General features: G+C 37.0%; 1 protein-coding gene across 1 annotated transcript in view; it reads right to left on the bottom strand.

Annotated features, from left to right (window-relative positions):
* The window catches only part of Nckap5 (NCK associated protein 5), a 910,861-nt gene extending 888,232 nt beyond the window's left edge, over positions 1-22,629 (bottom strand). Inside the window, exon 1 of the mRNA XM_078017217.1 lies at positions 22,513-22,629. The gene's annotated coding sequence lies outside the window, so the exon portion shown is untranslated. The remainder of the gene's footprint in view (positions 1-22,512) is intronic.
* Positions 22,630-23,959: the final 1,330 nt, after the last annotated feature.

Below are 23,959 nucleotides of genomic sequence, written 5' to 3'. Positions count from 1 at the left end.
AGTGACTCACCTTTTACAAAAGTTATGCAAGGCAGCTGATAAGCACATAAAGCTCAGTTCTTCTATTTCCGTAATAAAATACGAGCGCATGTGGTTCTTAATTAGGAAAGACAGAACTGGGGCAATGAGGTTCTCAAAACTGTGTAGAGGAAACACATATTACTTATTAAATATAACCAGTGATGGTCCTGAGGCAAGAAAATAAGGTGTGGAGTGTTCAAATAGTTATTCACTCTTTAAGAAACGAAAACACAGAGTTCTCCTAAGCATAAATTTCCACTGCTTCCCAGTGGAGTCACATACATTCACTAATAAAATAGTGCAGGGTGACAACCGAACAGAAAGCAGTTACTTATTGATGGAGAATTCATCTATTAAAAGCTTTTCCATTCAAAATAGGTTTCAACCAGAGATTGGTTCTTCATTCCTCCCTGTAGGATGCATTCTTGGTAGCTACTTTCAGAGCACTGCCAACACCATTACACATTTGCTTTATATAGTCTTCAAGCTGCTCTGCTGTTTCCCTCTGGCCAAAGAACTTTATAAAAACTACTGAGGGAATAAGAAACACAGACAGGTTGTCTCCCAGGCTTGGAATCCATTGCCTGCCTCAACCGCTGTGCTTCCAGTATAATTGGAGTGGACAGCAATCTAAGCCGGTTATTATTTTACCATTGAGTGTGTGACTTCGTGGAGATGAAATGCTCAGGACCTCCACACAATTCTCCTTGTGTCATGGGTCAGAACTCACATGGAGATTGTAATCCAGATAGACCCAAGGGCAAGTCCAAGCCTGGCTGAAATTGTACCATATCTCTCCCAGTCTCAGTCCCCTATGTAGTAACAGGAAAATGACATGGGTGGACAGAAACAATGAATTCAATGTACCTGGTTCACATCTCTCTAGCACATTTCCTCAATTTTTCTCTCTTGATCTTATGTGGCTGATATTCCCAATGTTAACCATTAGTCCATGACCTGTCCTCAGGATCTAGCCATAACTTGGGTAGCCAACTCTAGTTTTAAGACTTTTAAATGAATATGAAAGTTGGGAACTGACTTAGGAAAGCATTGTATCAGTTTCTTCAAGACTCAAAGCTCCACTTAATCTTCATTTTCCTATTCTCCCCTTTACTCTGCCAACAATTGGAACGTGTGCCTTCAATTCAAAGCATATTAAAAAACATATCGCCAAGAGGCTCTGTAATTGTTCTCAGATGCATGCCTCATATCAAATAAATAGTTAGGTTCTTAAAAATAAAAAGATTGTTTCTACTCTTTCCTCCCCTACAATAAAGCTCAGTTTTCTCCTCCAAACACTCAATAAATACTTGTAAATCCACCATCATTTTTATAAACCAAACCAGATAATTTTTCAAAAATATACATGAGTCTATTTCATTTTGCTGAACCCATTTCAAAATGTCTTTAAAGATGACCCTATTAAAAATCACTTTTAATTCATCAAAAATTTAGTATGTTTATGCAGTGGCTAGGAATTCAGACAAAAAAAAATTATCTTAAATCTGGAGAACATTTTAAAGACTCGGTTCAAGTGAACTCAGCAACATCTAGGACCAGATCCTATCAGTCACCTGTTGACCAAATGTGTAAAGACGGGAACTGTGTTCAGTCTAGCAAATGAACCTCTACAGAAATGTGTACTTGTGTTGCCCCTATCTATAGAGAAAAGTAGAACTAATACTATCACCGATTTGAGAGCTGAAATAAAATTCTAGATATCAGGGAGCACAACCCTACATCTTCAGGTGCTTACAATAAGAAGATGCTCAACTTACAAGGTTACCTTCAAATAAACCCATCATAGATTGAAAATATTGTCGGTGAATGTTGTATTAATATACCTAATTGGCCAAATAGCATAGCTTAGCAACACACTGCCCTGCAGAGTCTCAGCTGTGTCCCCTTTTGTTCACATGACTGCCTGAGAGCTGCGGCTTAGTATCATTGACCAGCATCATCAGAGATCATTGTACTACTTATCTGTAGCCCAGGAAATGATCCAAATTCCAAATGCAGAGTACGTTTTCTACTGAATGCATGTCCCACTATCATAAAATCGAGATATTGTAATTTAAATCATTGTAAGTTGAGGCCTACCTACCTGTGTTATTATTACCATTTCACTTGGTTTAGATATAAGGTGTCCCCAGAAAGCTCACATGTGAGAAAAGGCAAGAAGTTTCAGAGGAGAAATGATTGGAGTGTGAGCGTCTTAACCCAATCAGTGAATTAATCCCTCCTGGGATTAGCTGAGTGGTAACTAGAGGCAGGTCGGGTGTGGCTGGAGGAAGTGGTTAAATAGGGGCGTGGCTATAGGGTACATATTTTGTATCTGGAACTGGAGTCTCTGCTTCTTGACCACCATGACAAGAGCTGCTTCCTTCTGCCACATACTCTGCCATGATATTCTGCCTTCACTTGAGCCCTAAGCAATGGAGCCGGCCTTCTCTGGACTAAGACCTCTGAAAACGTGAGCCCTCGAATAAACTTTTCCTCCCTTAAAGTTGTGCTGGTCAGACCCTTTAGTCACAGCAGCACAAAAGCTGCCTAAAACATCACTGATCAAACAACTAAGACCCAGAGTTTTTTTGAGAACTTATTCTGAGATACTTTGCTGGTAGTGGGGAGACTAGCTCATATGCTTTTGGGCTTTTGGGTCTGATAGTCTTTTTGCTTCATCATGTTCAAGTTTAATAAAATCCTTAGCTCTCTAGACTCAGGAATACCTAGGTTATTTAAATAAATAATAGCACCTACTCCCAACCTCTTCTCAGTCCTGGCTCAGGAGCATTGACTTCCTGCTTGTGCCACCAAAGGTGCATTCATCATTTGGCTCTCCCTCAATTGCAGCCTTTCTGTAGAGTCTGGGTCCATGCAGTTCGAGTTTTATCTTTCCATAGTCTCAATTCGACTGTAAGTTTTGGGGTGTGAGGACATTGACTGTGTCATGTCATATTAACATTCCAGTGGCTAGCACAATGCCAGGAACATAAATGGTTCTTAGTGGTTTTTGAATGAGTAATTGTATGCCTCGGTGATTCTGTATACCCATGAGGAATAGTCTGAAGTGACATTGGTGACAAAACCACCTGCTGTATATTCCATCTTCTTCACCATTTCAGTTTCCTAATTAGACTGGTTTTGATACCTGGGAGGTACCATAACACTCCTGTGTCCCATAGCAGATGCATGGGACATGAACTCCCAACTGAGTTCATCAATCCAATCAAAGTCGCCTTTGACTGAGAACTTTAGTTGTAGGCAGATAGAGATCACCATTCACTCAACTATTCATTTCTTTCTTTGAAGTCAACTCCAACATTTGAAATGAGGAAATTATTTACTTCCTGCCTGGTGAAGTTGGGACAGTAATATAAAAAAATATTCTCCCAAATGTGGCACCTTCCTTAATATCTTACAGGCGATTTCACTCCACTGAGAAATTATTCAGTTTTCTTCATCTGATAAATTTCCATTGGAATATCTATTCTTCATGTGCTTTGTGGAGAATTGAAACAAGCACAGGGAAGACGTTTTTTTTTCTAGAGATGAAGTTATATTAAAACAATATTAGGGGGCTGGGGATGTGGCTCAAGCGGTAGCGCGCTCTCCTGGCATGTGTGAGGCCAGGGTTCGATCCTCAGCACCACATACAAACAAAGTTGTTGTGTCCACTGAAAACTAAAAAATAAATTTAAAAAAATTTCTCTCTCTCTCTCTCTCTCTCTCTCTCTCTCTCTCTCTCTCTTAAAAAAATAAAATAAAACAATATTATCCACCAAACCTACATTGGGAATTAATTTCTGGTTTACTTTTCCTTTTCCAATATGATCTTAAATCAGAATGAAACTCTGGACTAGAACTAGGAAGTGATGTGAGATGCCAAGAGAGAAGAGAGTCCCTTGGTGTTAGGAGAGTTTAGCTTTTCCTTGCCGTTACCGATCACTCTCTCAACTTTACTTAAGTACCCACTGTGATCAGTCTGTTATAGATTCAGGACTTGGCTTTATTGGCATGTCTTACCAACCCAGACTTTTATGGTATGAAGCCTTACCTTGTCCTCTCTTCTGGAACCAGAAAGAAATTTGACCCAAAATGGTATGAACAGGGGCCTTATACATCATCTTTAAGGTAATGAGTAAGGCAAACCGTGGTTATAACAGGAAGAATTGCAACTAGCAAAATTAGGAGCAGCTGCTAAAATTTAGTAGCAAGAGATGTTGACAGCAGAAATTCCATTTATGAGACAGTCTGGTTCTAATGGGCTATTAAACAGATGGAGATTTGATAGGTACATAGAGCCAAAAGAGCTTGGAGAGGCTCTGTCTGTGCATTCAAGACCAGATGGGATGGAACCATAGTGGACAGAGTTTAGTAGCCAGAAGTATTAATGTAGGCTCTGGGATTATAGCATTCCCAGGTATGTTTATGTTACTCTAGTTTCTTTTTTTTTTCTTTTCTTCTTTTTACCAAGGACTGAACCAAGGGGCATTTAACCACTGAGTCACATACTCAGCCCTTTTTTATTATTTTTTAACAATTTACTTTGAGACAAGATCTCACTAAGTTGCTTAAGACCTTGCTAAGTTGCTGAGGCTAGCCTTCAATTTGTGAGTCTCCTGCTTCAGCTGCCTGAGTCATTGGGATTGTAGTCATGTACCACGAGGCCCAGCCTGTTAGTCCATTTTCTATTACTGTAATGCAATTCGTGAAAATAGGTACTTTATAAGGAAAAGAGTTTTGCAAGCTGAAAGTTCAAACAGCATGACACCAGCTCTTCTAAGAAAACCCTGGCTGCATTAGGTCATGGTGGATGGTGTTGTGCTAGGAGCACATGCAAGACAGAAAGAATACATGCCAAGAAAGAAAGTCAGAGATAAGGAAGAAGCCAGTCTCACAACCTTCCAATAAACTCCACCTCTTAAATGTTCTATTACATCTTAACATCGACATACTCATTACCAAGTTTCCAGCATGTGAATTCTTCGGGATATAAACCATGTCCAAATTATAGCACGAAGAGACCTCTTGATTCTTAGATTTTCTACACTCTGTCAGATTTGCTGTTAGATATTAATCCTATGGAATTTTCAAAATTTTTAATATACCGCTCTCTCCTTGTTCAAATATAACATATACCTCCAAGAAAGGACAAGAGGACCCATTATTCAATAAAATGCTGTCATGGATTCTACAGTCAGACAGACCTGAGTTCAAATCCTGACTCTACAATCATACCATTTGACCTTTAAAAAGTAATTCAACCTCCTTGAGCTTTAGTGGTTTCATTTGCCAAAAAAACGCCATCTTTTAAGGAGGCAATGAGACAAAATACACACAGCACTTGGCACAGGGTAAATACAAATACAGTAGCAAATATTATGGTTTGCTGTCAGAATAATCTGGCACACATTAGTTCTTAATCAGTATTAATGGAATCCTATTATTGATACTCACATGTAGGTCTGGAAAAAAAATGGGACAAGGGACATAATGTCCTGGGCCATAATGTCTAGAGTAACCTCCAATGGAGGGGAAAGAAGCCCAAAATATCATGGGGAAATAATAGAGATAATTCCCCACACCCTCTCTCTTCACACACTCTCCTGCTTCAGAGTTCCCTCTCTTTCTGGGCAGAGATGGCATTTAAAAGGCACTTGTCTTAATGGAGTATCAACCAACAATCCAAGTCCAAATGAAAATAAATGCACCAAGTGTAGGATCCTGTCCATCAGTCTGGACTCTTAAAAACAAAGGATTCTACTTAAAACTGCACAATAGGAGATGTCTTCTATTTCTCCTTGGACTCAAATTCTAACAAAGAAGAGAAGTTTCCCCGTCCAATTCTCCCATCGCTAACACCACAATCACAAAACAACTTTGTGGGCTGTGACAGCAACACAACACATCTCATTGTGCGCCCTAGCCACTGTCCCTTCCTCTACCCTCTCTATACCCTACAGTAACAAGGAACAAGACTGCTGATCAAGGGTGGCATGTGTGAGTTGGAGAGGCAGGGGAGATGGCTTGTTTGCTCATTAGCCAACCACTAACAAACCATGCTGACTGTCCAAATCACTGAAACAAAAATTCATTTAAAAGAGATTTATATTCAGACAGAGATAATGATTGTTACTTGATATAAAAATGCTGTTCTTTCTTTCTTTCTTTCTTTCTTTTTGGTACCAGGAATTGAACCCAGGGACCCTTAACCACTGAGCCACATGCCCTGTCCTTTTTATTTTCTTGAGACAGAGTTTTGCTAAGTTATTGAGGCTGGCTTTGAACTTGCGATCCTCCTGCCTCAGCCTCCTGAGCCACTGGGATTACTGGTGTGTTCATGCCTGGCTAAATACTCTTTTAGTATGTAGCTAGTACATGCATTTTTTTAACCAAATAAAGCCAGTGGCTTTTATCTTTTTACTAACCCTGGTCTCCTGTCCCACTACGGTCCCTTAGGAAAATTGTGTGTAATTTCCAAAGACAAATGGTAGACATCTGCTTTGTACAAATTCAAGAGATATAGCTAAGAATTCCATGGACAAGAAAAACTTATCAGGACATGTCATAACAACAAATTGATGCTTTCTTCGGTGTCCAGCAGCCTTTATTCTGAATGCATATGATTAAAATAAGAACCCAATGTTACTGGGCAATGCAGCAGAAGATCCTTTCATTGTGAGCATTAGCCTGAGGGATTTTGTAAATTATGGAAAATGGTAGAAGAAGCTTGGGCAAGTTGAGGGAGAAGGTTCTCAAGGCTCTGAGTCAGAGCTCAGCCATTTGGGGGATTCCATTCATCCCCTGGAGGTTAATAAAGCAGAAAGGACAACCGTATCTGGCCTCTGATGATAAACAAGGGAAAGAACCCAAAACTCCATAGAATTTTGATGGATAAAACAAGCCCTAAGGAAAACCACCTTAAATAATTGTGAAGTTCACAGTGAAGCCAATATTAATAGAAGTGGCAGGGAAAGGCAAAAGCTAGGATGGGTTCACAGTCTGTCCCAACAGAGTCTGTCCAACTCCAACCACCCCATGCCCGCACTTGAATTGGGCTAATGTTAAAGGGAGTAATATTTCTCTGGGCATCCCCAATGAATGGCAAGGGAAACTATACTTAAGGGTAGGAATCAGCTGCAGAGAACCCACATGTGAGTAATGAAGAATTGATTGTGGTCCCTGGGACATCACAGGCAATGCTCTGGAATTTGAAAATTCATCCTGTAAGCCTGTACTTAGAGTGCAACGGGAGCTGCGAAGAAGAGGTGTGTAAAATCGGATTCCTGAGCACAGGTAGGATAAAGTTTCACAAACAAGCTATACAAAATATTGAGAGGACAAAAACTAAGATGAAGCCAGCTCGACATTGACTTATTAATGCAAAGAAAGCAATTAGATTAGCTGCAGGAGAAGAATAGCAGAGTGGTTTCTCTGCTGCCTTGGAAGTGGGCATTCCAACGTGCACTCTCCCTGTTACTTGGAAGGATTCCTCACTGTGAGCAATGTGGACCATGGCACATATCTCAGGCTTGAATAGCCACATGCTCCCATCTGCTTCTAGATCTGAACCTATTGATGCAAAGAATTGGGAATAATCAGGGGCACTCACAGTGTCTACAGTGGAATTCTGCCATGGCTGTGAAGCCCTAGCCTTGCTGCCTATCACCCAAAGACGGTGCCTGTGCTTCCTGCTTCTGAGCCCTGGACTGGCTTTGGCTCTATGGTTTGCCTATTCTCCAGGCTGTTGCCAATTCTTTGAGTGACTATTCAACCAAAAATATTGACTTTTCAGGCTATCCTGCTGAAAACTCCATGGCTTTTAAAAATATAAGAACTGTGCTTAGTCTTTTAACATAGATACCTCCTCAGGAAGGGGATATTTAAATGGAAAATGTAATAGTGAATATCTATGAAATATTTACATCTACTGTATACATATGCTTTAAAGAACATGTATGCATATGCATGTACAAGGCATACATGTAATTAGTGCCTGAAATATTTTAGATCTCAAATATTTTAAATCTCAATTGAGTTAGGCAGAGAGTACAAGAGGAGGAGTGGAAAAAACAAGGTGCTCAGACTGGATTGGTACAGGATCCCTCCTACTCAAGTGCAATCTGATGGTTGTTTTATTTTCTAAAAATCTTCTGTATTTTTTTTTTACAGAACCTCTAAGTATGTCCATGTGTCTCACCTGTATCCTTATCTGTCATCACTGCATTCCATTGGCCTAAACTGCTATCATCATTGGCCTTTATCTCCTTGGTCAAAATGACTTAAAATGTTGCTGAGGATGTCCTCATGTCCCCTCCCTTCCTATATTTGGATTCCAACATCCTTGTGGCCTCAGGCCTCTTTGTATTTTTTACTATTGCTTAAGCCTATAAAACAAATTTACCACAAAATCCAATTGCTGATATTAAAGTTCTTAATATAAAACCAATAGTTTGTTTGCTTTATGTTTTTTTTCTACTATTGTTTCTGCTGCACATTTCTCATTTCCATAACAGAGTAGCAAAATGACTGGAAGAGTCTTTGCCAGAAGGACAACACTGAATGTCTCTGAGGGACGGAATTACATTTAATATTTTTATTCTTCTTCCAGATACTTTGTGGCATTTGCCAAATTTTCTGTAAATATTATTATAGATACTCTATAAATAGGAAAACATATATTTTAATGTTGCAAGTCATCTCAAAGATGGTTTATGAAAGGAATTAGCTACAGAATCAGAATGCCCCTGAAGATACAGCAGAACGTTTGGTAGACTAAACATCGTGTGTGGGGGAGGCGGTGAACTTTATGCATTTACCCTAAGTTGTGACCCTCCCTGTAACATTATGGGGATATAGTGGTAGTCAGATGTTTAAATCCATTGATTTAACAGAGATTTGCACCTTTGCTCACATGCTTTTTGAACTTTCCTTGTCACCTTCTGGGTGGACTCCTGCTAGGGGAAGAGAATCTGAGTGATTTGTATCACCAAGCCACTACCAATACATTTACAAGCTTGCAAAAAATATTTCTAGTCTAGATAATAATTAAAGTCAGAACTGTAACTTAATTAAAGCATGTCTTTCTTGAGCCCTGGGGGCCATTCCTCACTCTACTATACACAGTGTTGATGCAGATTGTTGTGGGGTGCACGTGGGGATGTCCTCTGAGGAAGTCTCTGAAAGCAAGCACATAAAGCACCAAATGGGGTGGGGAGGTGTAGGTAGGTGTGAAGAACATTAAAGCAGGATGTTTTCCTAACTGTAAAAGGACAAATGTCAAGATCTCCATTGAGTAATTCAGACATCAAGGAAGTAAAACTTGAATTGACCCAGTTAAGAGTCTACTCAGTAAGCCCTTAGATCAAACATGAATTAGAATTCACACACCAGCAACTAGAAGGTCTTTGCTATCCTTCAGATATATTTTGGTCTGCCTTTAAATTGCGTTTTCATTAATACTAGCATTTAATATGAGAAGATTTTACCTAGAAATCAAAATTTCTAGCTTTTTATTTTTAAATTGCTCTATTAGAGCATTATAATTATGCATAGTACTTGGGCTCATTTTGACAAAATAATAAATGTAAGGAATTTAATTTCAATCCTCTTTCCCCTACCACTTTCCATTCCCTGATCCCTATCTGTATTCTCTCTCCTCTCTTCACTTCCTTTCACTTCTTTCTTTCTTTATCTATTTTTGATTGGTATTTTCTGTATATAAATATAGGTGATAGTCTTTTTGGTACATTTATGGATGTACATAACATGCTGTTGTTAAATTGTTTCCATATTTCTACCCCTTCCCTTTCTTCCTCCCTCCCTCTCATTCTCCTTCTTCTACTCTATTGATTTACTTTTCATCTTTAGGATATCCAATCTCTTTTTCTGCCACATTCCCCTCCTCCTTTTTTTTTCTTTTTGCTATAGCTCCCACATTTGAGAAAAAAACATTCAGCTCTTTATTCTCTGACTCTGGCATGTTTCACTTAGCATGATTTTCTCCATTTCCATTCATTTACCAGCAAATGCCATAATTTGTTTTATTCTTCTTTATGGCTTTGTAGAACTCCATTGTGTATATATACACATTTTATTGATTCATTCATCTGTTGATAGACATCTGGGTTGAATCCATAATTTGGCTAGTGTACTTGTGCTGTTACAAACATTGAAGTAGCTATATCACTACAGTATGCTAATTTTAGTTCTCTTTGGATAAATACTGAGGAATGGGGTAACTGGGTCATATAGTGGTATGGGCTAGTTTTTTGTGAAACTAGCATTGGGCTAGTTTTTTGATGAAACTTCACATTGCTTTCCATAGTACTTGTACTAATTTTCAGTCCCACCCAAAATGTATGAATGTACCTTCCTCCCCACAACCTCTACAACAGTTATTATTGTTTGTGTTCATGATAATTGCCATCTTGACTGGGGTGAAATGGAATTTTAGTGTAGATTTAGTTTGCATTTCTCTGGTTGCTAGAAATGTTGAACTTTTTTCATATATTTGTTAACTTTACTTCCTTTTTATGAGAATTTTCTATTTAGTTTTGTGGCCTACTTATTAATTGGGGTGTTTTTTTGCATCAAGTTTTTTGATTTCTTTCTGTGTTCTGGATATTAATCCTTGTCAGAAGAGTAGCTGGCAAATAATTCTTTTTTCCATTCTGTAAGTTTTCTTCACTCTTTTAATTATTTCCTTTGATGTGCAGAAGGTTTTTAGTTTGATGACATCCCACTTATTGATTCTTGATTTTATTTTTTGAGCATTAGGCCAGTACCTAAATGATGGAGTGTTGACCATATGTTTTCTTCTAACAGTGCCTTATTTCTAGTCTTATTCTTAATTCTTTGGTCCATTTTGATTTGGCTTTTGTGCAGGGTGAAAGATAGGGATCTAATTTCATTCTTGTACATGTGGATATCTGTTTTTCCTTGTACCTTTGGTAAAAATGTTTTCTTTTCTCCAATATATATTTTTGGCACCTTTATCACATATCAGATGGCTATATATAAAATATTGTGGTTTTTCTCTAAATATTCTATTCTATTTTATTGATCTTCATGTCTATTTTGATGCCAGTACTATGCTGTTTTGTTACTAGATCTTTGTAGTATAATTTGAGATCTAGTATTGCAATGTTTCTTGTATCACTTTTCTTGTTCAGAAGTGCTTTAACTATTCTGGGTCTCTCATTCTTCATATGAATTTAAGGACTAATTTTTCCAATTCCTTCAAGAGTGTCATTGGTATTTTGAGGAGGATTGCATTGAATGTGTATATTGTTTTGGTAGTATGGCCATTATGACAATATTAATTCTGCCTATCCAATAAAATGAGAGGTCTGTCTCTCTGTCTTCTGAGGTCTTCTTTAATTTTTTTCTTCAGTGTTCTTTAGTTTTCATTGTAGAGTCCTTTCACTTTCTTGGGTAGATTAATTCCCAGCGTTGGTTTGTTTGTGAAGTTATTGTGAAAGGGATGGCTTTCCCAATTTTTTTCTTAATTTAAACACTATTGGAATATAGAAAAGCTGTTGATTTATGAGTATAGACCTTGTATCCTCCCAGCTTGTGAAATTCATTTATCATCTCTTGAAGTCCTCTGGTTGAATTTTGGGTTTTCTTGGTATAATATATTATTTGCAAACAGTGATAATTTGACTTTTTCTTTTTCAATTTGTATCCCTTTAATTTCCTTCTCTTGCCTGATTGCCCTGGCTAGAGTTTCAAGAACTATATTGAATAGAAGTGTTGAGAAAGGACATCCTTTCTTTGTCCCAGATTTTGGAGGAAAAGCTTTCAGTTTTTCTCCATGTAGGATGATGTTGACTTTGGGTTTGTTGTATATTGCCTTTATAATGTTAAAGTGAGTTCATTCTTCTCCTACTTTCCTCAGTGTTTTTAACATGAATAGTTACTACATTTTATCAAAGACTTTTTCTTCATCTATTGAGATAGTCATATTATTCTTGTTCTTGATTCTATTTAAGTAATGACTTACATTTATTGATTTGAATCCCTAGAATGAAGCCCACCTGATCACGGTGTATTATCTTCTTAGTATGAGTTTGAATATGGTTTGCTAATATTCTATTAAGGATATTTACATCTATGTTCATCAGGGAGACTGGCTTGTAGTTTTCTTTCCTAGAAATGTCTTTGTCTGGTTTTGGTACCAGGGTTCTATCAGCTTCTTATGAATGTATTTGGGAGTATTCACTCCCTTTCAATTTCATAAACAAAATCGAGGAAAGTTGGAGTTATTTCTTCAGGAGCAGTTAAGAATCCATCTTGTCCTAGGCTTTTCTTTGTTGGTAGGCTTTTAATTGCCTAGCTACTTTTGAGTAATTGAAAAACTTACAGAGGCAATTTCTTTTCGGCAACCATTTCTGGAACTGCATAATGACTATATCCTCCAACACTTAATAGGACATGCTCTCCAGTGTACCCACCTCTTCAGGAATCCCTGCCATCATACCACGGTAACATCCATGGCTGTTCCATTTATTATTGTGCAGTTGATTTAGTTTCTCTCATGCTTGGCAGGCTTCCATTACTCATCTCACCTGTGTGGACTCTGTGGCTGTATTTGAGTTTCAGGTCCTCTTCACCTCTATCCCATTCCCTGGCCCATCCCGTGGCCATGTATTACAGTCATTGATGTAACTAGAATCCTCCCTTCCTTATGCTCACTAATTCTTTGTTAGATGTGGATCACGATTCAATCTTATGACTACCTTAGAAGCACCATAAGCTCTTGGCAGAAGAATATGATGACATGGTACAATAAGACAACTGGACATGGAGTCAATAAACTAAGTTCTCCTAATAATCAGAATCAACCTCATGGTCAGAAAAATGTGGATTGAGATTCTGGTTTCTTCATTCTCCATTCTCTAGTTATTTGTTTATTTTGTTTTGTTTATTGTTGTGTTTTTTTTTCTTTTCTTTTTGGATTGGGAATTTTATTGAACCCAGGATCTTGGGCATGCTTAGCAAGTACTCTAACACTGAGGTGTAGCCCCAGACACTGGCTTAACATCTTGTTCAATGTATTTAACCTTACTGAAGGTCTTTTTTTTAATCTTTAAATATAAATATTTTCCATGCCTGTTTTACAGGATTGCTGTAAAAGTCAAAGAAGATATTTTAATAAAGTGTTTTAAACAATTTATAGGACTAAATCAACTTAGGCTTTTTTTTTCTAATTTGCTAGATAGATTAGTTGGTATGAGTTGATGGAAAATCCACTTTCCCAAACTTTCCAAGTGCTCTCTCTGAAAAATCAAATATTGTAATAATGTCTATGTTATGAATAATTTTTTTTACTGGTCACCCAAGTTTGTGCTGTTCACCAAGTGTACAGAATTGTTTTTAAGGTATAGATAGCCTTTCTTCCTATCTCTGCAGGAGACCCAACCAACTTAACATCTGTAAGAGGTCTATAATATCCATTATTACAGAAATGCCCACACATCAGTATCACTTAATAATAAATCACTTAATAGTGGGGTGAGCTGGGTGTGGTGGTGCATGCATGTAATCCCAATGGCTTGGGAGGCTGAGGCAAGAGGATCATGACTTCAAGGCCAGCCTTAGCAACAGCAAGGTGCTAAGCAACTCAGTGAGACATTGTCTCTAAATAAAATACAAAGTAGGGCTGGGGATGTGGCTCAGTGGTTGAGTGCCCCTGAGTTCAATCCCTGATACCCCCCAAAATAAATAAATAAATAAATAAATAAATAAATAAGAAATCTTTAAATGTAAATATTTTTAAATATCTTTAAATGTGAATATTCTGAGAAATACCTTTATAGATGTTTTTGTTGGTGATGGACATCATAAAATGTATTTCCAGAAATTAAGACAACTACAAGGGAAATATAATCTCCTAGTACTATCTTCACACATGCAGTTCATCATTGACTGAAAGATCATTACATGGCATATAACTATACAACAATTTTTAAACTGGTTTATAACATTTATGGTTTGAACAACATTAACTTTTTAAAGACTAATATTAGTAGGCATAACCATGGATTTCCAATCTAAGAATATAAGGCACCTAACAGAATATGAATAAATTAGTCATCATACTAATTAATCTATTTAATTTTATGAATAAAAAAATAGATATTTATTACAAATAATGTACAACCATAATTACTGTTGTAGGTATTTATTGTAGATAAAAAGAGTTAACAATCGATATATTTCCTTCTAGTATTTTTCCATGTAATTATTTTTTAATTAACAAAATTTAATTAGCTTTTTCAAATCACTATCTTAAATGGCTGTGTATTATTTTATCTTATGGATATAACATTTTGTTTTTTTAATTCACATTGGTAAATGGTGAATAGAGATTCACAATTATTAATTTTGAGACTTTATTTACTGATTATGATATAAACATAATTAAAAACAAATTTACATATGTAAAGACAGTTTTTAAAAATGAGTTCATCATACTTATTATATTTTTTTTAAAGAGAGAGTGAGAGAGGAGAGAGAGAGAGAGAATTTTGAATATTTATTTTTTAGTTCTCGGTGGACACAACATCTTTGTTGGTATGTGGTGCTGAGGATCAAACCCGGGCCGCACACATGCCAGGTGAGTGCGCTACCGCTTGAGCCACATCCCCAGCCCATACTTATTATATTTTTCACTTATATCATAGTCATCATTTCAATCAAATAGATTTACATTAACTTTTAATGTCTGTGTGGTATTCCATTGTGTGGCTATACTGTAATTTATTTAACAATCACCTGCTGAAGGACTCTGAATTATGCCAGTTCTCATTAGCTTAGGTATTACTATTATAAAAATCTTTATTAATATTCTATGTATGCTTATGATTTCTTTAAGATACACAATTAGAAATATATTAACTGAGTCAGAATATGTTCTCACCCTCTTCAAATTAATTCCTTCCGAATTTCTTGCAATTATATCCCAAGAGTGAATGAGAATGCTTGATTATTATTTCTCAACGACACAGAAGCTTAATCTTTGCTAGTAATGGGTAAAATGATAGTATCTCATTATTTCTGTTTGCATAATCTTAACTTCTGATGAAACTGGATATATGTTCAAATACTGCTTGGCTATTTATACTTCTTGGTGAATTGCATTTTCTTTCCTTCAATCATTTTTTATTTAGATAGTCATATTTTTTCTCATTGATTTTATAAGTGCTCTCTCTAGTCCTTAATTTATTTGATTATATTCCCATTGATAAGTAGTGGTTTTCCATATTTTATCATTATAAATAATATTGTAGTGAACAAATTTATAATACATATCTCTACATATATTATTTTCTTTGAAAAGATTAAATTGGAAAACAGATTAAAATACTCTGACAAATATTGATAAAATATTTCCCATTAAATTATGAGATAGACTATCTCATGACGACCGTTTTCATATTTCATCAGAGTATTGAATCAGGATGTAGATAAAGGAATAAAAGAGAATGGCATATAAACCACACAGAGAGGCAACAGTCAGTCCTGCTGTAGGATTCCTATAAACCAGGACAAAAGAGGAAAAAATCTAAACATTTTGGGAGGCCTTAAATGGAGAGGCATGTGATCCTTTAAAATTTGGCCCAAACCTAGCTCCTTCACAGTTCATTGAAAAAATATGATTGCCAATTTAAAACTTATAACCTGATTAACACATGTGACTTTCCCATATTCCACCAACTGAGTCCAATACCTACTGAGCCAATACTTGTTTCTTTTTGAAATGCTGAATTCCAAGGAGACTGACAAAACAAGAATGCAGAAATGTAGGGCCACTTCTTGGTGAAAAGTGACAGTAGCAACTCTGGAGACCAAGCCTGGAGGATATCACTCTGAGTCAAGGAGAGTGTAAAAGTTAGCTAGCCTTTATTTCTCATCTTCTCTTCCCTCCTTCCCTTTCCATATCATCTCTGCTGATCTAGCTATTATAATGCATTGGTCATACTCTATCCATGTCTGTAACATTGTTCAGAGGCCTCCTCAAATCTCTGGTAAGATCTTCACCACAGCTTACTAACTCTATTCCCAAGTTCTCTTCCAATCATAACCTTAACAGGGGCTCAATGACCTCACTGACGCCCTTGTTTAATTTCCATTACCAACAGGACAAAGTTGTTCCAAAGATATATTTGTCAAAGCAAGAAATCAGAACATGTTTAAAATTATGTTTCCTTGATTCACATTTTTAATATATTTGATATATGGGATGTGGAAGGAACTTTATTTGCACTCTTGCCTTACACTCAAAACATTGTAAGATGGACCTAACTCTTCCCTTAATATTTTTTAAATAATACATTTATTGCAATATGATCCACATAAATAAAATCTTCCTTTTCAACAATTTATAGTATAGTCAGTTGTGCAATCACCATCACTAATTCGAAAAAGATATGTTCATCAGTCCAAAAAGAAATCCCATACCCAGTATCAGTCACTCCCTAATACCCTCCTTTTTTACCCACTTCTAACAACTGCTAATCTACTTGCCCCTTCTATGGATTTCTCTATTCTGAACATTTTATATAAAATTATATACTATATGGGCTTTTGAGTCTGGCTTCTGTCACTTAGGATAATGTTTTCAAGGTTATCTGTGTGATAGCATGAATCAGTACTTCATTCCTTTATATGGTTGGATTATTCTCCTCTATATAGCTATAGCACATTTTGTTTATTGATTCATCAATTGATAGACACTGGCATCCTTTCACTTTTTAGCAAGTGGGCATAATGCTTTTGTAAATATTCATGTACAAGTTTCATAAGGATATATGTTTATGTTCTTAGGTTTCTATGTAGGAGTGGAATTGCCAAATTATGATTAGCATTTTGAAGAATTGTCAAGCTGTCTCCAAAGGGGCTACACCATTTGACATTCCTACTAACAATGTATGAGAGTTCCAATTTATCCACATTTTTGTCAATGTTTACCATTACTGATGTTTTTATTATAACCATGTTAGCAAATCTCATTTGGGTTTGATTTATGTTTCTCTGACAAGTAATGATGGAGAGCATATTTTCACATGCTTATTGGCCAATAGTAATTTTCTTCAACATCCTTTGACTATTTTTTAAACTGGATAATTTTTCTTTTTAATGTTGAGTTATAAGATTTCTTTCTTTATTCTAGTTAAATAATATTCATTGGTATTGAGTTTATTCTACTTGGAGTTCAGTGAGCTTCTTGAATACGTACATTCATATCTTTCATCTAATGTGGTATGTCTTCAGCTGTGGTTTCATTAAATATTCTTTCTTCCTCTTTCTACATCTCCTTCTTCTCAAGACTCCTATAATGTGTATGTTGGTGAGAGGTGTCCAAGAAGAAAGGATCTTTGCACTAAATGAGTTTGAAGTCAGGTCAAATAAAGATAAGGCCTGAGAGTTTCCAGGAAGCTAATAGTTAAAAATCATGATAATTTTCTGGAAATGAGGATTTGCTCCTTATTACAACTTTTTGGCTACTGGTTTTCATGGTTTCATGAAAAATTGTTGGTTTTCAAGCTGAGGATGGGGAATGGGTAAAGGGCAAGTTCTGCTTTTCTACTGAGATTAAATTAATTTTTATCACTGAATAAATACTCCTCCAATTGTTGCAAGCCCTTGTTTAATCTCTTTTAAAAACATTGGTTTTGTTCATTTTTGTCAGTGTTCCTTGCTTTTTTGATGGAGTGGATTTTGAGACGTTCTTACACCATCTTCGAAGTGCTTCTCTTTCTGCTTAGCATTTTTTAATATCTTAGCAATAGGATTCTATGTTGTTTATCTCATAGTGTACAATGTGTCAGATAATATTTCCTGGGTACCCCACCTTTTCGTATCTTTTTTTTTCAGACAGAGCTTTTCAAGTTCTTTCTTTAAAAACGTAGAGCAGCAGTTACAGCTCAGTGGTAGAGAGCTTGTGTGAGGCATTAGGTTCAATCCTCAGAACCATATAAAAATGAATAAATAAAATAAAGGTTAAAAAATTAATATGTAAAAAATCATTTTCAACTTATTTTCTGTTATCAAATAACAGCTTTTTATTGTCAGATATAATGTGTTTAATGAAAACCATGTGAAGTAGGATTTCAACCAAATAGAACTCAAAAACTTGACATTTTTATCTAATATATAGCATGAGTTCAATAACAAGAGGGACATTGTGTAATTCAGGATTTTTGATTCTCTTAATCATTGTAGTTGTAGTTTTCTCCTACCTCCTATATACTCTCATCTACAGAACCATAGATTCATTGCTGATGTTCGGCAATGTTCATCGATGAATACTAGAGGCCTATTTTGATATCTCTAAACTGTAACTGCACCTTGCTAGAACATAAAGTAGATTCATGCAATAGATAAGACAATCACAGTAATGGAAAAAAAACACAAAAGAATTAGGTGAAAAGATAACATTCACAAAGACAACTTATATATGGGGCTTCAACTAGAGGTTTAAAACACAAACTTTAGATTTCAAAAAGTTACGGTATTAAATCTGGCTCTACCACTCACCAGTTCTATGACTTGGGGAAGCTATTTGACCATGCAAAGCCTTTGCTTCCTCCCTATAAAAGTAAATGCTTACTTCATCAGAACTTCATGAAAATTAAACAGGATATTGCATGTTGTGTAGGGTAGGGTTCATAATAAGCTCTTAGCAAATGATAATGTCAGGTAGTAATCTGAATACTACCATCCCTTAACAGACAGATTGTGCCTACATGAATGTATTACCATACTGAAAAACAAACCATGTTTTCCAAGTGAGATTATTATCTATAGGGCCATTTCCCACCATAGAGACCTTTCTCAGGTTGAATGTTTTGAATTCAAACATTAACTCCCATAAATCACAGACTTCCAGGAACTATGCAATTCATTCATACATGCATTTATATTACCACCATTTATTGTGCCTACTGTGTATGCCATATTGATCTTAGCACCGGTGTAGGAAGCTGAACAAGCTAAGAAGGTCCCCACCTTTCATGGGAATTATTGCCCAGTAGAAGGTAGAGGCAGATTCTGGGGATTCCATTCCAAAAGAGAAACTAAAACACTTAAGATGTTAAGATTTTAATTTCCCTGGCTTCCTCAGAGTTTGAGTTTTGCTATGATGCCTATTTCACCTAGGAGACACCTATAGTAGGATTTGAAACTCAGAGAAGATCATGAGGTAAATGCTGTGCATATGAGTCAGCTTTCCATCACAAAACAAAATACCTGGGCAACTAACTTATAAAAAGAAAAGAGTTATTTAGCTCCCAGTTTTGAAAGTTCAAAGATGTGGTACCTAAACCAGTCAGTTGTGGTGTGGGTGGTGGATGGTGGCACTTCATAACAAGAATGCATGTTGGAACAGAGGTCATATCCAGGACCAGGAAGCAGAGAGAGAGAGAAGTAAGGCTGGGGTCCCTCAGTCCCTCTGGGGGCATGCCTCCTTTGGCCTAAGGACCTCCCATAAGGTTCCACATTCCACAGGTTCCCTCACTTCCTAATAGCACCACCCTGCAGGTCAAGCCTTCAATTACAATGAACCATGGAGAATATTCAAACAATTATATGATGTTCAAATGACAGCATTCTGTTTCCGGTGTTTCTGCAAGAAGGGTCAGATAGTCCATATATGTAACAAAGACTCCAATACACTGTCCTTTGCTTCATGTGTTTTGAGAAATAGTGATGCTTATTTTGGTGGAGGCAATGACTGCAGAGGCAGTATGACCCTGGAGTTAGCAGCGTGGCATCAGATCCCCGATTTCCAGATTTGTGACAAAAACACAGACATAGTGGTAATTCTGTCATGCTGTTGTAACTACCACTCTTGAAATACTGCATATTCCTCTCCTCCTTCTATAAGAGTTTGGACTCGTGTCTGCTTAAACCAGCCAAATGGATTATGTTATAAATTATTGAATCCTGACCATTACAGAGAAATATAAAATAAGCAGATAAATAAGCAAAAGAAGTATTATTTGTAATAAGTGATATAAGGAAAGAGTGATATAAAATGAGGAAAGATTTTTCAGGTGGAATGGTCAAAAGGCCTCATTGGAGAAGTGATTTTAATTGAAGATCTAAAGTGAATCAACCAAATTTTCTGGTTGAGTCAAACACGGGGGACAAGGGTCCCCAAATGGGAAAGAATTTGTTGTATTATCTCCTCAGAGCAGAGAACAATGTCATTGGAGATTTGGGATATATGGCACAAGGTGAGCTGAAAGACTAAGTGGGGGGAAGAGTTCCTCAAAAAAATATGATCCACATATTTTTCCAGTCTGCAAACTGTTTGCTTCTAACCATGATAAGTACAAAAATTAACATTCAAACAACATTTTTATAATAGTTAATTAAACTATCCATCCATCACAAATTGAAAAATTAAAACAAAACTAGTACTTCACTTTTGATTGTCTGAGAAGCATTGTTCTTGACTAGCCTCTAAAACTTTTCCAATAAAGGGACAGATGGTAAATGTCTTAGGCTTTGTGGAGTCATAGGATCTCTGCTGTGGTGACTCAACCCTACTGTGGTAGCATAAAAGTAGCCATAGACAATATGTAAATAAATGGGTGTGGCCATGTGCCAATAAAACTGTAGCCACAAAAAACACAAAACGGACAGTATTTTGCCTATGATCTGTAGTTTGTCAACCCTGTTGTAGACCCTAGGGAGGAGGCTAGACTTGATTCTAAAGGCAACATCTGCTTAATTGAGTCCCCCTGCCCTGCCCTTGGTCCTGCCTGATTATCACCTGGCCTTATTTGTAAAGTTTTTTAAATATGTTTAGCCCTAAATCAGAAAGGACCTTGGAGTTCCTTCCTACTTCCATGTAGTGCTTTCCTGACATCAATCCTGGCAGGTGAAGTCCATGCTTATAAGAAATATCCAAAGGAAGTATCATCTTGCTTCTTACCTGCATCCCCAAATGATGCAACTCAAAGCCCTTAGAGGCTACAGTCTTTCATTCTTCAGGACCTGACCCACTGAACCAGTAAGTCATCTCACTGCTCTGATTCCTGAAGTATACCTTTCAAATATTCTTCTGGACAAAGTTGCATCTTTGTCCAAATGGACGTCTGTAGCCATCGCCCATCTCTGGCTCTTTTGGTATGTCTGAAATGGTTGCATTGGACAGGCAGCACACCACATGTGGAGCCTTGTTTTTCTCTGCACTCAGACACTGCCACAGGCAGGAAAGCTCTCTGTGTTCACACATGCCTCCGTTCACACAGCACTTATTTCATAAACACAGCCCCATGTGAGCACAACAGAACACCTATTCTCTTTCCTACCCGGAGCATCAACCATCGTGTGTATGAGGAGATGGATTCACCCCAGTAGGCCTTTCACATAGAGGTTTGAAAGCTGCCTCAGCTCTTTCTAAAATCTCTTATTTAAGATTTCTTTCATTGATTCACGACAAACTTAATGGGTAAAACTTTGCTGTTGCAAGTTTCCTTAAAATATCCCTTCTGGGCCTACCACCGTTTATCTTGGCAGCAGGTAGCTTGGAGAATTTTGGAAAGTCTCAGCTTGGCATGGCCTCAGAGCTACTGGCACATTAAAGATTAATAAAGCACATTTAACTGAGCTCAGGACGCTGCAATGTGATCCTCCACCGTGAAATGTGCAAGATTCTTTGTCTGCAATGAACAAAATTGAAGCCAGAAGGGGCCAACCGTGACAAGTTAACATAGGAAACAATCAGGAACTTTGAAGATCTTTCATTGGTCAATTGATGGGAGGGAATCAATTACTCCTGCTCAACTGTACATTTACTTAACATTCTCAGGTATTTAAGACCGGCATCAGAATATGAACTGTAGAGCTGGGAATTTATTGAGTTAGCAACAGCAAAAGATTACAACTACACCTGCCTCTTCAAAATCTAAGAGTGATTCCAGACAAATTCCCCAGTTAGCAGCATCTCCAAAGAAAGTCAGGATTAATGAAGGCATTTCTAAACATTTTGGCTTTGCTTTTAGAAATCAGAATGCTTAGTTTTGACTGACTATTAACCCAAGAAGAAAACGAACAAAGAAACATTATTCAAATCCATAACTGTGAGCAGAACGAACCAGACAACATTTAACATGAAAAGAAAAATTAAAGTTATTGTAGATCATAATTTTTGGCTCCAAGGGGAAAAAAAATCTTTTCACTGTCAATCTCCTGGACACACAGCAACAAGTACCAGAATCCATCAGCAGAGGCAAACATTTTTAAATGCACTATTCTGAGTTTTGCAAAAGTGCTCACATACTCCACGTGCTGAAATTCCTGTGTCTATTTACACACAGAGTGTGATCCCTTCTCTGGGAGCACAGGCAATCGCTGTGCTCTGCAAATCAGAGCTCAGAACAAGAGCAAACTGAGCACATTGGGCACTGTCCTCTACACTAACATAAGCATTCAAGGGAGGAAACAAAGAAAAGAAAATTCTGTCCTTACCGAAAAGGCATAGCAGACAGAGACGTTGAGTGTTTCACTTTAGCCCACTCATTGCTTTCTCTTTCATTCGATCAATGTTCTAATGCTACTGAGAATTCCTGGGGTTCTCGGATCTTCCTTCAAGAGTTTTAATCACTGGCTTCCCCAGACCGGGTTTAACAAACACCGCTGTGTTCTGTCAATATTTGCATGCAGCACCACATTGGGCAACCGGCCAACACTCTGAGTTTCAAGAGGCAAGGAGAGAAAACTCACACCCTAACAAACATGCTTCCCTCTTTTGTGTCTTTTAAGGTGGTCCTCAAAGTGCCCTCTCTGAATTCTGACAAGCGCTAAAGATAGTCAGCCTCTTTTTATGACTTCTCCACTGCCTTGCTGGGCTGCTCGAGCTAGGGTCCGCAAAGTTTGTGTTTTGTATCACTGCCCTGAGTTCTCTGCACAATTGCACGGTTTGCCTCTCCACCAGCTGCACTTTAAATGTATTTTAATTGGCTGGAATGTCGAAAGAATCCATTTGGCAGTCGTTTACATGTGAAGCACGCCCAGGGCAGCTGAAAGAGGCCCCAGAAGCAGCCGATTACTTCATCAAAAGCTGCAGTTTGAATACCATTGACTCCTACATAACTACAGTGAACTCGATTCTATAGGCAAGAAGGAGTAATTAATAATTTGCTGAGAAAATTCTTCATTCATCTAAAAGCCAAAAAAGCAAAGGTAAAAAAAAAAAAAAAGAAAAAGAAAAAGAAAAAAACTCCCTGCAGACACAACAGTTTTTCTGAAAGGCTTGATTTATAGCCCCCAGCTCTGCTCTTCACAAACATTGACTTTGTATAGCATTACAGGAGGGGCATAATGCATAATTCGGTTTGCCTGAAAAGTTAATTCAAGTAATTTTCCTTTTGAAAGATCCCCTGAGATACATCATTCTATTACCTCTTTATACATTAGCCATATGCTACAATAAATATTGTCAATACTTGTGTCATTTCCTCATTCCCTTTATTTTTCTTGGTTGGTTGCTATAATTACTTTGTGGCCTCCACTAGCTCCAACACCAAATAAATTCACCGAGTCAAAGTGGATAATCATCACCATATAGAATTTGTAAACCAGATTGATGATTAAAACATTCTAAAAAATAGAAGTTTAAATGGATTCTGACATCAAGAGGCAGGAGAGAAAATGCACACACACACACACACAAACACATTTATATCTACATGTTTCAAAAAATAATGATAAAGCGAGTTACAAAATATATAAAATAATAAATATAAAAGTTTTCAAGTAATTATTTACCAGTGATTTGCTGAGAAGCCATTTCAATGGCATATATAAAGGAGGTTTACAGATTTAGAATCCTTAGGCATCCTATGTAATCCTGAAGCTCACCCTCAGTAAGAACTCCTGATTTAGTAGGGTATCTAGAATGATCTTAGTACCCTAA

The sequence above is a fragment of the Ictidomys tridecemlineatus genome, chromosome 7 (assembly GCF_052094955.1).
Source record: "Ictidomys tridecemlineatus isolate mIctTri1 chromosome 7, mIctTri1.hap1, whole genome shotgun sequence".
In the NCBI taxonomy this organism is placed as follows: Eukaryota; Metazoa; Chordata; class Mammalia; order Rodentia; family Sciuridae; genus Ictidomys; species Ictidomys tridecemlineatus.
Note: the sequence above shows the minus strand (reverse complement) of the source record. Positions and strands in the feature narration are given on the sequence as shown.